Source organism: Rhinatrema bivittatum, chromosome 3 (assembly GCF_901001135.1).
Source record: "Rhinatrema bivittatum chromosome 3, aRhiBiv1.1, whole genome shotgun sequence".
NCBI classification, from domain to species: domain Eukaryota; kingdom Metazoa; phylum Chordata; class Amphibia; order Gymnophiona; family Rhinatrematidae; genus Rhinatrema; species Rhinatrema bivittatum.
In genome coordinates, this window is record NC_042617.1 from 112,530,989 (window position 1) to 112,544,736 (window position 13,748).

Sequence of the window (13,748 nt, forward strand, 5' to 3'; positions counted from 1 at the left end):
AGGGTCCAGCCACACACATAATTGTTGGAATTTGCGAGCGTGGCTGATTTAAAATTCGGCCGTTAGTTCAGGAGCATGCAAATTGTAGGGTAATAGCTAATACCATTATGCTCCTCCAGAAAAAAAAACGTGTTGGAACTCCAAGCCAATCTCCTTTCCCCTCCCGGTAGTCCCTGCAGGAGAAGATCCCTCCTGCTGATGCAAGCGCGGAGGTGCGGTCACTTGCTCAGAGAGATTGTGAGCCCTTCGGCCATGGCGCGGCTCAGGGAGGAACACCAAGACACACACTGTGGGAGGTGAGAGTGTTCAGGCACGGGCTGGAGCTGGAACAAGGCTGAACCAGGATCAAGACTTGGAACATCAGGAACTGGAACAAGGCAGGCTCAGCCCTCCACTGGACTTGCATGCACCGGTGAGACCCAGCAACGTAATGCTGGTCTCAAGAGTAGCCCTCCAGCTACTCGGTAGCCCTTTCGGACCCGCCACTTGGGAATGACGAGTGCGTGAGGCCAGACGAGGCTGAGGGCAGGAACAAGATGAGACATGGAACTCAGGAACTTGGAAGACTCAGACGAAGATACGTGGAACTTGGAAGACTCAGATGAGGTTTCAGGATACTTGAAAGACTTGGACAAGGTTTCATGGAACTTGGAAGACTCAGGCGAGGATTCAGGGTTCAGGCACTAGTACAGGGTGAGTACTGCACTGCAGCATGCCCTACACAGCCGCCCATGGCTGGTCGTGGACCATGCCGAAAGCGAAACAGACTTCAGGCGAGAAAGTGAAGACGTGGAACCGTAAACATGTTGAAGATTCAGTAGAGGCCTGCACCGAGGGGCACCCTACACAGTTGTCCATGGTTGGTTGCGGACCATGCTAAGCGGAGCAGGTTCTGGCTTGAGTCTTGGGCATGGATGGAAGCAGGCACAAATTACTCCAAAGACTGGGAACAGGATTCAAGACTCAGGATTCAAGACTCGAAACTCGGATTCAGGAACAGACCTCAGCATTAAAAACAGGGCTTTCCGGAGACTTGCACTGCAGATGTGAAGACAGGCCTTGTGCATGAAGTGACCTACACAGCTCCTCATGGGCTGGTCATGGACCATGACGATGGCAAGGTGGACAAGCAGGAAACCTGGAAGCAGGATGAAGAACCGGAGACAAGGACATCAGGACCAGGACTGGAACATGGAACATCAGGAACATCAGGAACTTCAGGAACACGGAACATGGAACATCAGGAACAGACAACGAAGGAGCTCCAATGAAGAACAGGACCACGAACAACAGACGAAGGAGACCAGGAACATCTGGAACATCAAACGAAGAGCCATCTAGACATATGAAGACCACGGAGGACCTTGACCAGAAGAAAAGCACAGACAACTGTGAGACCCAATTCAAAGGCCTCAAGGAAATGGAAGAGGGCTCTTTTATAGGGCTGGACTAGGTGCAGGCTGAAGACGTCATCAGTTGGGGCTGCGTGCTTTTCCCGTTACTAGCCCTTTAAATATTGAACTGAGCCACGCGTGCGTGCCTATACAGGGCCCGGGGCAGCAGGAGCAGGCAGTCGCAGCATCAGGGCCATGAAGAGGAGCAACGATGGTGGCTTCCCCTGCCGCATGAAGAGCGGCTCCAGGGCCACGAAGATGAAGGACAGCGACGGCACTCCGCTGCAAAGAGGCGTCTGGGCAGCAGCTCTTGCCACAAAGAGTCAACGGCGGCCTGGGACAGCCTAAGCCGCAAGAAGACATTGGACCGGCACGGTGCAGAGGCGAGAGCCTACTCGTGGGATGGTCTTCAAGAGCAGGATCGTAATACTGGCATTGCTACTCCCTTACTGCTCTCCGATTGGTCCTTTCATTGACAAAATTGATGGATACATTTTAAAATATTCATAGCAAATGCCCTAGCTGGGTTTTATCTTTGTATTTTTCCCCTCTTTCTTAATAAATAATGCATGGAAATAATAACTGCTGTTACCAATAATATGCAGAATTACTAAATAATAATTATCTCGGGACTCCACTTTTGTTTTAGCCAATATCTTGAAATAATACTTAGTATCTCAAATATATGGTGATGTACTGGATAGGATTTAATTACTCAACTTTCCAAACCCATGCTCAAGGCAAGTTATAAACTCAGGTACAGTTGGGTAGGTCCCTGCCCCAGTCTAAATTGGTACCTGGGGCAATGAAAGGTGAAGTGACTTGCTAAAGGTCACAAGAAGCACTAGTGAGAAGCAGGATTTCAGCCTGCTGCTCTAACCTCTAGGCTACTTTTCCACTATTCTACTGTTTAATATGCAGAATTAGAATTGTTGGGGAGAAAAATGACTTAATTGGAAGTCTTAGTAAGAATTATACTGTACAATCTCTTACAGTAAAAGCAAAGAAGGCTTTATTCAAAGTGCCCATATCAGTGCAAACTTGGCAGCTAGTTTTTATCTGGGGGAGGGTCAGATTTGAACCAATAATCAAAGCAAAACTATGTGGGTAATTTTGCTTTAATTATTACCCCGAGAAAAAAAAAGTATCCATAAAGTTTGGTGCCTGCTTTGTCCATGCAAAACAATGTGCACAGTTTTTCAAATGTAAAACTATGCATATTGTTGCCGCCTCCAAACAATGCAGGTGAAATAATGCAATTTTCAAAGAACCTATTTCCATGGATGAAATGCTGCTTTACTGATGGAAATGGCTTTGAATATTGCCCTCGTAAAGCAGAACATTTTCACTGGGCAAGGGCACTATGACATATATTCTGCCAAAATTTCAGAGATACACAGATGAGGTGTTTGACCAGTGAAAATTTATCATGCTGAAAAAATATTTGGGAGTGTTCCTGGGATGCATACGGTGTGTCTGTGTGTTGGGGGGAAAGCAGAAATGGCTTAGCTGTCTAGTACATATTTTCAATACTAGTTAGCTAAGTTTAGCTCCCTGACTCTGGCATTGAAAAGTCAGGCCAAAATCTAGATGGCCAAATATTGGTTGCCTAGATTGAGGCAAATTTTTGGAGTTGAAAATTCGCCTAACCTTCTCTGGCCAAAATCTGACTGGCTTGGTTAAGCGCTCAGCACGCACTAAAAATGTAACCCTTCATTTCCATGCCACGTTTCTTTCCTGTATAACAGCTCAGGTTCTATGCAAATATTGAGATACAGATGTGGGACTGAAACTTACAAATATAAATACTATTTGCTTCCTTTGTGTTGTCGTTTATTACCTGGTAGAAGGAAAATATATATATTTATTTATTTAAACATTTTTATATACCGGCATTAGTTGTGTACATCATGCCGGTTTACAGCAAACGGGTTAAGCTAGGAAATTACATTTTAACAGGGAAATCAAAACTGGGAGGGGGGTAACAAGAAGTAGAAGAGAATAGAAATAATAACAATAACATGGATCCTCAATGTGACAACTTATGACAGAAGAGGGTTTCCACCAGCCAGATTCTATGGTGGAGGTGAGAGTAGATCAAAAGGGAAAAAAACAACAACATGCTGATGGGTGACAGGCATATGAACTCTTCCTCCTAGGCGTTTTCATTTTTTTTTTTTAATCCACTTCTCTAAAGACTGGAATTGATTGGGAGCCAAAAGGAAATAACAGGTAAAGAACATGAAGAAAGATCAAGAAGATGATTAAGCGAATTTTCTAAAGATAATGACTGCTTCCACCAGTTTAACACCCGCATTAATCCACTCTAATGATCAAAAGGAAATGATGAAGACAATTATTACTCTTTCTAAATAAAACTTGGTGAGATGAATGACAGCCCATGCATGAAGACTGCAGCTAGCCCTTGGGCAGGTTATCTGGGTTTTTACTGCCTGAGCTGTTCAAAATAAGACATACCTTGGAAAGTAATAGAAAGCTGGAAGTGTAAAAGAAAAGTCAAGAATTGTGTCCAACTGCACCAGCAGCAGTAGTTCCATTATACAGGATTTACTCTTGTTTAAATGGCAAAGGTCAGTAACACGTTCGCCACTGCTACTATTTAAGTCACTTGTTTTATTTTTAAAAGCTTTAAAAAAAAAAAAAAAAAGACCAGCGTCTATAACAGAAGAAAAAAAAATCTAGTAACCTAGGAACAATGTTAGAATTTAAAAATAACAGGGTAAATTCAATTTTCTTTGGAGGCATGCTGTATTGTTAGGAATGTCTGGCTATGCTCCAATACTTCAATTGAAAGTGAATGTCTGTTATTGAATCCTATCCAGAGATATCATAACCTGAAAAGGTGACTATTACACATAGGGTTTCAGATGAAACCATTAGAGCGTGACTTGTGAAATGCAAGGAGTCACCATTGTTGTTGGACTACATGGGACCTGTCAAGGCGCCTCTTTTCAGGGAGACAGGTTGTTTACATAATCTGCTGCCTGTGCCACTCTCGAGGTAAAAAGCCTTCAGCTGCCGAACATTTCTTTCTCGGCAGGTGCAGGTGCCAGAAAAAAAAAAACCCAACAAAAAATGGGGAGTTTCATGCATTGTCCTGGAATCCATCATGCGAGGTTTAAACATCAAAATGCCGGAGCCTACAATCACAGGTCACTGCAAGACCTTTGGATTCCTAGGGCTCAGGTTTATACATTCTTTTCCTTCTTTTCCTTTAACTCAAAAGCAAAAAAAAAAATCTCTTTGAAACAAAATCACAAAACAGAGAAAAGAAAACCAAAAGGCCTGACCTCTAGATTGTTCATTGAAATTCAGTTAACTAAAATGGCCTATGAATGTCAGGAGCTTAACAAAAGTTTGGATTTTTGTTTTCTGTGAACTGTTCCACTTGCTGAAGTGCTGCTTGTGCAGTAAAATGAACCTTTGTTTAAACTGCTTTACCAATTGTCTTCCTTTTGATAATACTAAATAACAAGGAAGGAGTTACCAGGCATCTTAAATGTTTAGCTGATGAATTACATTGTGGGGGCAATTTTGAATAGCCCATGCAACCCTCATTTCCCTTTCTTCCTTGGAGCTTGCAGGATGTCTGAGGCAGGGGGCAGGCCCCAGGGGTTCACTTCTCATCTGCTTCATTGCTCTCCACGCTTTTGCGCCCTTCAAATGAAACACGGTTCACTCTAGTCAAGTGCAACCATCTCCTTTATTTATTTAACATGAAGCGCGATGCTCGTCAGCAAAAGGTAATTGATTTTACATTCATCCAATACTGTCCTGGAAGTGTACCCTGAGTTGACTGATTAATTCTGATGTACTTCACCATTCAACTCAGGCACTGCTCTCATTAACAGGGTAATTTTAAAAGGAACGCACGTGCATCCATAAAACGCGCATACTGGCAGGCAAGCAGAGAAGACTCTGCAATTTTAAATTGTGCTGGTGCGTCTCATTTCAATCACCCCTACCATGCATATTTCAGTTAGGGCTTTAGTGGCTTTTACATGCATATGCAGGTGCATTTTAAAATATGCTCGCATGAGGGAAAAAACAGTTTTTCCAAGTAGTCCACCAATTTGTCCAGTTCATATTGAGGTCTTGAAGACCCCGCTGGTTTATTATCTTGCGAGTCCCCAACTTGACTTTGAACCCTCACACTGTGCTAAAAGCAGGGGCGGCTCAAGGCAATCTGCCACCTGAGGCAAGGGATAAGATGGTGCCTCTCTCGCCCCACCCCCTCTCGCTCCACCCCCCCACCCCTCCTTCCTTTAGCTGCTGCCGGAGCACCAGCTTGGCCTCTGGCGGCATCGGCGTCCTTCCTCCATACCACCACCCTGGTCTCCGGTGGCGGCGGCGTCCCTCAGGCCGTATTGGTAGCCCTCCTCCACACCGCCGGCCTGGCCTCCAGCGGCGGTGGCCCACGGCAGTGACCCTTCTCTTTTGTAGCCACCGCCGGCTTGGGTGAGCAGCTGCAGCAGGGGCAGGCAGGGTGAAGCAGACACCAGAGTGGCGTTCTGAGACAGGTGTTTTTTTGCCGCCTCAAAATTCTTCCACCTAAAGTGGCCGCCTCACCCTGCCTCATTATAGAACCACCCCTGGCTAAAAGCCCTAAAACTCAAGATCTCCAGATTTGCTCATCAGGACCAGAGGTAAAGTTACGTGGACAACAAGCCGAAGCGTGCCATGGTCAGCTTTTTTAAAATGCGGACTTACACACGTAAATTCTTGACCCAGCTTCGGAACGCCCATGCCCCGCCCTGTAACTGCCCCATTCTTCTTGACCCACACATGCATATGTATGCACTTTGAGGCTTCTTATATTGGGCGTTGCTTGCGCGAGGCCCCATATGGCACGTATGGAGCTGTTTTTTTGCGTGAGCAATGCTTTTAAAATCAACTGTTACTAAGTTTATCATCATTGGACTACTGCAAATCTATAATACTCATTATATCAATGGTTTGGTGCATAGTCCCACTTGAAGAGAGATCCAGATGAATTTGTTGGCATAACCTCCCTAGAGATGACATATGTTCTATAGGGAACTATATCCACTAGGTCTGCATGTTGGAAAACACACTCTTCCCAGTCCACGAGCTGTCTCCAGAGAGACCCCACAAAAGTTGGAGCATGCTCAAACAAAAAAGCAGAACAAATTATTTTCAACCCCAGATTGAAGTGCAATACTAAATTATCTTGCCCCTAGATTCATCAAAATGTATTATTAACGCACTGATAATGCCTGTGTTAAGAAAAAGGGTGTGTTTAGAATTACCATACCACTTTTCATTGGTAGTATCACATGGTTCAGTATATATAGGTCGAGGTGAGGTGTGGGTGGTAGTTTAGGATTTAGGGGCCAGTTTTGCATGTAGAGTGAGATGTACGAACAGCACAGTACACCTTGGTGAAGATTTGACATCATTTGTATTGAGGAAAGTCTCACAAAGATGAAATTTCTACTATGTTCTCTCACCATAGCTTGATGGACTCTATAACAGGGTACCATCAAACTAGGGTGATTTAACACAGTATATAGCAGTAATTTTTTAAGTCTAGATGCTAATAGAAACAGGAACTGGAAAGTTATTCTAAGCAATATTTTACTAGACAGCTTCAAGATTTCTTAAATTGTCCTCAAACTTTTAGGGTCATTTATCAAAATGCTATAAGGCATTTTCGCATGCATTAAGGGCTTATCATATGTGAAAAGCGCCGTTAACGCATGCGATAAGCCCTTAACGCATGCAAAAACACCTTTACCGCATGCGATAGCACCATATCGTATGGTGCAATGCAAAACTGAAAAAGAGGAGGAGTTAGGGGTGGGCTGGGTTTACCATTTTGCGAAGCCCTATCGCACGGCTTTAACGCCAATTTTAGCTACGCCTTTATCGCAAAATGTGATGTGTTCTCAAATGCTTATTTTAGTAGCTCTTAGAGCACCACCCAAGAGAGAGAGAGAGCTATAATGACCCAACACTAGATAGGTATTTATATCTCTAAGGAAGGCCCACCTAGTAACTCGAGGTGAGGTTTAGGTATTAGTGTAGGGTAGGGATGTGAATCGTTTTTTGACGATTTAAAATATCGTCCGATATATTTTAAATCGTCAAAAATCGTTAGGGCCACGATACAATAACAATTCCCCCGATTTATCGTCAAAAAATCGTAAATCGGGGGAAGGGGGAGGGGAAGGGGGAGGGCGGGAAAACCGGCACACTAAAACACCCTAAAACCCACCCCCAACCCTTTAAATTAAATCCCCCACCCTCCCGAACCCCCCCCAAAATGCCTTAAATTACCTGGGGGTCCAGCGGGGGTCCGGAATGGCCTCCTGAAATCAAATCGTGTTGTCTTCAGCCGGCGCCATTTTGCGCCGCCATTTTGCAAAATGGCGGCGCAAAATGGTGCCGGCCATAGACCAACACGATTCGACTGCAGGAGGTTGTTCCGGACCCCTGCTGGACTTTTGGCAAGCCTTGTGGGGGTCAGGAGGCCCCCCCAAGCTGGCCAAAAGTCCCTGGGGGTCCGGGAGTGATCTGCTGCCGCCCGATTCGCGGCAGCAGATCGCTCCCGGACCCCCAGGGACTTTTGGCCAGCTTGGGGGGGGGGGCTCCTGACCCCCACAAGACTTGCCAAAAGTCCAGCGGGGGTCCGGAACGACCTCCTGCAGTCGATCTCCTGCCGGTGCCATTTTCCATACGGAAAAATGATTCGCGGCAGGAGATCGCTCCCGGACCCCCGCTGGACCCCCAGGGACTTTTGGCCAGCTTGAGGGGGCCTCCTGACCCCCACAAGACTTGCCAAAAGTCCAGCGGGGGTCCGAAATGACCTCCTGCAGTCGAATCGTGTTGGTCTATGGCCGGCGCCATTTAGCGCCGCCATTTTGCAAAATGGCGGCGCAAAATGGCGCTGGCTGAAGACAACACGATTCGATTTCAGGAGGCCGTTCCGGACCCCCGCTGGACCCCCAGGTAATTTAAGGCATTTTGGGGGGGTTCGGGAGGGTGGGGGATTTAATTTAAAGGGTCGGGGGTGGGTTTTAGGGTGTTTTAGTGTGCAGGCTCACGATTTTAACGATTTTCACGATACTTTAAACACCCAAACGGCAACAATACGATTCCCTCCCCCTCCGAGCCGAAATCGATCGTTAAGACGATCGAGGACACGATTCACATCTCTAGTGTAGGGGTTAGGGCCACTTTGACATTCAAAGTGAGATGTACGAACAGAACAGTGCTCTCTTGTGAATATTTGATGACCCTCAGAGTGAGGAAACTCACTCAAAGATGATATTTGTACAATGTTTTCTCAACCTAGTTTGATGGACTCTCTACCTGGGTAACATCAACATCTCTCTCTCTCTCTCTCGTGGTTGTATGTAGGAAATACCACACTTATCTCAAAGTTATTGCAATTTGCAGTAACTTAGTTCATTGTAATAAATTACCATAAAACATGCCCCTTTTTCTATCGCATGTGGTATTAAGTGCCTTTTGATAAATCCAGGCCTTTGTTTGATGTAGTAATGTATTTAACTGGGCCAATGCTTGATAAGGACTGTGCAATCAGGATTGATTGCAATGTTTTTTCTAAGTTTTGTAATGATAAGTTATCTAAGATTTGGCTACAGTTTATATCTGTTTCTTTTCTTGAACCTCCTCTTTGGATTTTTTGAAACTTGAGAGGTAATAACTCTCACTTCCCTATTCAATTTATATATTTCCCCTCTGCCACTTGTTATAGGGCCTTGGGGTTTTCTTCATGAGTTATGCTGATGACATTCAACTTGTGTTGCCTGTTGTGGAGGTGGTTGATGCTACTTTTATACAGGTCCTGAGTGTTTTAAAAAAAGTGAATGAGTGGATGTGCTCAAACCATTTATTGCTGAATTCTGTGAAGACAGAGATTCTCCATATTTTCAGGGGTCCTAGAAAGAGTGTTTCAGCGCATGTACATTTTGATGATTTGACAATTCCAGTCTTATCCTCAGTTAAGAACCTTGGGGGATTAGTGGATTTGGTCTTTTCTTTCAGAGAACAGCTAAGTGCATTTGTAGAAGCTGTATTTTTTCAAACTTTGTAAATTGAAACACTTGAAATAAATCTTAAATAAGAAGTATTTCAGGGTGGTGATTCAGGTTTTGTTTTTTCCACCCTGAACTTTTGCAGTGTCCTATACATATATGTTTACCTAAATGCCAGGTGAGGGCATTGCAATTGGTGTTGAATACAGCTGCTCGCTTGTTGACAGAGTCCCCACTTTGGCTCTCTGTCAATCAAAGAATTACATTCAATATTTTATCTTTGATGTACTGTGCAATTCATAGAGAGGGGCTAGACTATCTAAAGGCACAAGTGTCGTGATATTTGCCAATCTGGATGTGGCATTCGGAGGGAGCTTTTTTGTTATCAGTTCCTGGAGATACCAAAGCTGGACTGCAGGAGACTAGGAACAGAACTTTTTTCTGGATTGCTACTTTATTGTGGAATGGGCTTCCTGTGGAAATTTTTCAATTCCAGGACTATAGGTCCTTTCATAAGCAGGTGAAGGCAAATTTGTTCCATGAGACTTTTGGGTGAGTTTACTGAGGGTTTTAATTGTCTATGCTGTATGTCTTTGGTTTTAAAATGAGTATGTTATATTGTAAACCACCCAGAACAGATGTCTGGTATTTGGGTGGGTAAGAAATGACTATAAATAAACAAATAAATAAATACTCTTGGAACTGTGTATGTATATTATTTCCAATATGCATATTATGATATTTATTTAGTTATTTAAAGTATTTTATATACCGTTTTAACAAAGCAAATTGACCAAAATGGTTTACAATAATGATAATAAATAAAAATAAAAAATTATAATTAAAATAAAACCACTGTATTTCATAATCCTTAAATGTTTAGAAATGATTAAAATAAAATAGATAAAATAAAATAAAATAAAAATGCAGTTAGAGAAAAATACAATCATTCGTAATAAATAAAAATTCAAATGTCAACTATGCAAATAAGATACCTCTAAATACTTATTAATTATTAATTAAAAACAAGAAACAGGTAGAATAACAGGAATCAAGGAGAGAAAAAACTTAACACAAAAATTTAAGCAAGTACCAGCCTCTAGAAACTTAGCCATTGTCTACTGATTGACTGATTGATATTGATTGTACATTGCATTGAGCAAATCTTAATTGGGAAGAGTGATTCATAAATGTCTTTTTTTTGTTCAAATCTATTTTATACAGTTTTCACAAATAAAATGTAATCGTAACAATTACAGTATGAACCAGTAACAAGGATAAAACAATATCTTCTTTCACTCTTCATGATATTACCCCTATCCCTACCCCCAATATCTACCCTAGTCCACATAACTTTGTCTGATTAGCATCAGCAGCATGTACACAATGAGAATAGATACACTAGAAGTCATTTAGAATCTAACTGCGAGTTATGTGTGGGAGCTTAGATACATAGGGAAGCCCTAAGTCCAAAATCATTTTCGTCCATCTAGGTTTCATTGCTTTACATGAAATCTGTTCTATAATTAAAAGATTTTGTACTTTATTCCTCCAAAAGGTGATCGATGGAATTGCTAGTTGACACCAGAAATGCAAGATTGTGAGTCTGGCCAATAATAATATCTTACGTATCCAAGACCTCTGAAGGAAAGTACAATACATTGTTGAGCGTATATCTCCAAACAGTGCTGATGCTGCATCACAAACCAAAGAGTGTGTCAGAGTTTCTTCCATATATACGCATCTCCAAAAGCTTTGAACTTTAGTGCACGACCATAAGGAGTGTCTAATTGTACCCACAGAATTAGTACATTTGAGACAGACATCTGATTGTGATAAATGTGCCAGAAAGGCCTGATGCTGTGAATTAAATCTCTATTTAAAAATTTGTACTGAGTTTCCCTTAATGATACATTGCTTGTCAATTTGTGTATACTCGCAAAACAAGCCACAAATGTTTCCATTGGCAATTGTATATGTAAATCTTCAACACATTTATTCCTCAAAAATGTGAATTCCCATCTATCCTCAGTAGGATTTAATGCTTTGTAAAGTGAGGATAAAATGGATCTCCCAGTGTCCTCAATGTCAAACCATTCTTGTAATATTGACCAGTTCCCCTTAGCCAGCTCTAAACGAGGCAAAAGCAAAGCCTGAAGATGCATAAAACAAATTTTCCCATGTCAAGTAAAAGATTCCTGTAGCTCTGTGCATTTGTCCAATAACTTTCAACCCTTTACTTTTCCATCTTCTGAAAGCCCCTCTTTGCATTCCTGGCAGAAATTTCCCATTGCCTTCTAAGGGCAAACAGGTAGAATATGACCTATTTAGCTGTAATTTGCGAGTAAGCTAGCACCATGTTCTTAGTAGAGGGGAAATCAAACAAAGATGTTGCAGGTACATGGGTAATTGTCTATTAGTGAGATGTAGGATGAATGGCAAAGAAGAAGGAGATATCACACCCTCCTCAAAGGGAAACAGCATATAAAAGCTAGTTCCTTGGAGCCAGTCTCCAATGTGGCACAGATTAACTGCCATGGTGTATAATTTTAAATTGGGTACACCAAGGCCTGCCTTCCCTGGAGGTTTCATAGGTTTCTCTTCCCACTCCATAAATATGTCCTCAGTTCTTTTAGGTACGTTGCTAAAGATAATTTACTTAACCAAGTCAGAAGAAGCCCAAAAACATACAACCATTTTGGTAGGATAACCATCTTGAAGAGATGAATTCTGTCTAGAAGGGAAATATTCAGTGGTGTCCAGGCTCTTAACTTTTGTATAGTTGTATCTATTAATCTTTGTAAATTCAATTTCATAAATAGTATTTAACTCTTGAGGCAATAATATCCCCAAGTATTTCAACATTTTCTCAGCCCATTTCACAGGGAAGGGACCTGACCATCTATGTTATCACCAATTACCTATGGGAAAAGCTTCAGTCTTTTCTAAATTAAGCTTAAAGCCTGCTAGCGCTCCATACCTTTCAAATTCACCCACCAGCTCAACCAAAGATTCTTCTGGTTGCAGAACATGTACTAAAAGATCATCTGCAAAAGCATAAAGCTTGGTATCATGAGGACCAACATCAGTACTACTGTGTACAATTCTGGTCGCCGCATCTGAAAAAAGATATAATTGCGATGGGGAAGGTACAGAGAAGGGCTACCAAAATGATAAGGGGAATGGAACAACTCCCCTATGAGGAAAGACTAAAGAGGTTAGGACTTTTCAGCTTGGAGAAGAGACGACTGAGGGGGGATATGATAGAGGTGTTTAAAATCATGAGAGGTCTAGAACGGGTAGATGTGAATCGGTTATTTACTCTTTCGGATAGTAGAAAGACTAGGGGGCACTCCATGAAGTTAGCATGGGGCACATTTAAAACTAATCGGAGAAAGTTCTTTTTTACTCAACGCACAATTAAACTCTGGAATTTGTTGCCAGAGAATGTGGTTAGTGGTTAGTATTAGAGATGTGAATCGTGTCCTCGATCGTCTTAACGATCGATTTCGGCTGGGAGGGGGAGGGAATCGTATTGTTGCCGTTTGGGTGTTTAAAGTATCGTGAAAATCGTTAAAATCATGAGCTGGCACACTAAAACCCCGTAAAACCCACCCCGACCCTTTAAATTAAATCCCCCACCCTCCCGAACCCCCCCCCCCAAAATGCCTTAAATTACCTGGGGGTCCAGCAGGGGTCCGGAACGGCCTCCTGAAATCGAATCGTGTTGTCTTCAGCCGGCGCCATTTTGCGCCACCATTTTGCAAAATGGCGGTGCAAAATGGCGCCGGCCATAGACCAACACGATTCGACTGCAGGAGGTCATTCCGGACCCCTGCTGGACTTTTGGCAAGTCTTGTTGGGGTCAGGAGGCCCCCCCAAGCTGGCCAAAAGTCCCTGGGGGTCCAGCGGGGGTCCGGGAGCGATCTCCTGCCGCGAATCGCAAAAATCGATTGGCGGCAGCAGATCGCTCCCAGACCCCCAGGGACTTTTGGCCAGCTTGGGGGGGGGGGCTCCTGACCCCCACAAGACTTGCCAAAAGTCCAGCGGGGGTCCGGAACGACCTCCTGCAGTCGATCTCCTGCCGGCGCCATTTTCCATACGGAAAAACGATTCGCGGCAGGAGATCGCTCCCGGACCCCCGCTGGACCCCCAGGGACTTTTGGCCAGCTTGGGGGGGCCTCCCGACCCCCACAAGACTTGCCAAAAGTCCAGCGGGTGTCCGGAACGACCTCCTGCAGTCGAATCGTGTTGGTCTATGGCCGGCGCCATTTTGCAAAATGGCGGCGCAAAATGGCGCCGGCTGAAA